This window comes from Oryzias latipes, chromosome 15 (genome assembly GCF_002234675.1).
Source record: "Oryzias latipes chromosome 15, ASM223467v1".
NCBI classification, from domain to species: Eukaryota; Metazoa; Chordata; class Actinopteri; order Beloniformes; family Adrianichthyidae; genus Oryzias; species Oryzias latipes.
Genome location: NC_019873.2, coordinates 6,756,420 through 6,758,858, shown reverse-complemented (window position 1 = coordinate 6,758,858; position 2,439 = coordinate 6,756,420).

Genomic DNA, 2,439 nt, shown 5'->3' with positions numbered 1-2,439 from the left:
ATTTATTTATATGGAACAATAAGAAACCAATGCTACACCTCAGGAAACTGCAGAATAGTGTTGAAAGGCGGACTTGGAATGCCTAACTTACTGTATTATCACTATACCTTCTCTCTTAGGCATCTAGCACATTGGTTCTTACCACCTGAGAGAGCTCCCCCTTGGTTTCCTCTAGAAAATGTGGCGAATTCTCCGCTGACACCACTGAGCTGTCTGTCAACTAATCTGGCTCCCCACTCAAAGTCACATCCTATCCTGTCACATCTTAAGGGTATATGGCAAAAAGCGGCTAAAATCTTTAAATTCGACCCACACCTTCATCTGGCTGCAGGTATCGGGCATAATCCCAAACTCTGCATAGACAAAACAACCCTTTTCTTGAAGTCGTGGTTCCAGAAAGGAATACTCACATTAAAGCGACTTATATGATAATAATACACTCAAGATTTCTGGAGATATCTGCAGTTACGGCACTTGTTAGTAACAACTTTCGGTTCCGTCACTACAGTCCCATCAAGTTGCAGCATTTTAGAGGACATCAAAGTGGCATTTAGACGTGGACATGAAGCTGCAGCTTATTATAGGATGCTTTTGACAATGTCTGACACCAACACATTATCCCTCAAGACAACCTGGGAAACTGATTTAAATATCCATTTTACAGAGGCAGAATGGAATGGGATAACTAAAAATATTAAAACAATGTTAAGGGAACTACAAACAAGGCCGGTTCAATTTAAGGTCCTACATAGAACTTACTGGACACCCAGCAGGCTGCATAAAGTGGGATTATCAAAAACATCTACCTGTTGGAAGTGTCAGGATGCTACAGGCAGGTGGAGAAGGTGGTTGGTCAAGACGTTTCCTTCCAGAGTAGACTTTATGTTCTAGGGGACCCCTCAGTTCTCAGTCGTCTCCCATCTCCTCTTTTACAGTGGATCCAAACAACGTTAATGTTAGGTAGGAAACTGTTAGTGAGAGACTGGAAGGGCCCATCGACTCCATCCCTTACTCACTGGCAGACCTCTCTGGGTCAACTTGCAGCTCTAGTGAGGTTGTCATATAGATTGCTAAACAGAATGGATGACTTCAACACTAAATGGTCTCACTATTTTGAACACATAGGTCAACGACATCTCCAGCTCTAGAAACCAGAAATGACCTCAACTCTGTTATGTAACGTTATATCCTTTTACCCATGTATAAGGGCTAACTGTCAGATTTGGCATCTATTTGTATTTTTTGTTTTGCTGGTTTGTTTCTTTTTTGATATGTCTTTTCTAATTGTCTTTTTTGTTTGTTTGGGTGTTTTGAAGTTATGGGCTTCTTGTTGTTTTTTTCCCAAAGTGAACTGCATCTCAGTTCTGTAGTCTGTCTTTGTGTGGAATATTGTACTTTTGTCTTTAAAAACGAATAAAGTTTAAGCCGTAAAAAAAACAATGCAGTATGGAAAAAAGAGGGTTAAACACTGTTTTTTCTTCTTCATATAGTTCTTAATACCTGAGAAAATACAGTTTAAATATTCAGGAAAGAAACAACACTGTATGTTTTAATGTTCTGCATTCCCCCATTTACAAAAGAAAGAGTTATCAAGAAAGGTAAAAAGCAGAGTACAGAGGTGAATTTCTCAAACGATAACCAGAAGGAGATTTTAAATTATTATTGTCAGTTTAAGCTTTGCACAGGTTGGTGTGTCGTGACTTGCAGTCTTGAGCGACTGTTCTGTCGACCAGGAGTTGGTGTTTGGCTCCTCTGGAGTCTCTACCAATGCCCTTCTGTGTTACTCATGAATTGATCCATGTGCCTATTTATCTTGGTTGCAATGATGCCTGACATGAGCTTCCATGTTGTGGACAGACAGGTTATTGGCCGGTAGTTGGATGGGACTGCACCCTTTGAGGGATCCTTCTGGATCAGGGTCGTTCGCCCTTCCATTAGCCATTCGGGGTTCATTTGTGCTGCCAGGCGCTCGTGGAGTGCGGTAAGCTTCTTTAGCCAGTAGGCATGTATCATGTCAGGGCCCGGTGCTGTCCAGTTCTTCATACCTGAGACTCTTTCTTGGATGTCTGCCACTGTGATGGTTACTGGATTCTGTTCAGGGAGGTTGCTATGTTCTTTTCTTAGAGAGACCAGCCACTGGGCATTGCTGTTATGTGCTGTCTCTTTCTCCCATATACTATTCCAGTACTGTTCAGTTTCTAGCCTTGGTGGGTCTGCTCGGCTGTTTTGACCCTGCCACTGAGCGTACACTTTTGCAGGTTGAATTGCGAAGAGCCTGTTTATTCGTCTGGCTTCATTGTCTCTTGTGTACCTCTTTAGGCGGCTGCTCAAGGCTAGGAGCCTTTGTTTGGCAGTTTCCAGTGCTTCAGGTATGGACATCTGGCTGTATCTCTAAGGTACTTGCTTTCTCATTGTACCTCTTTGAGCCTCTGTCAGCTT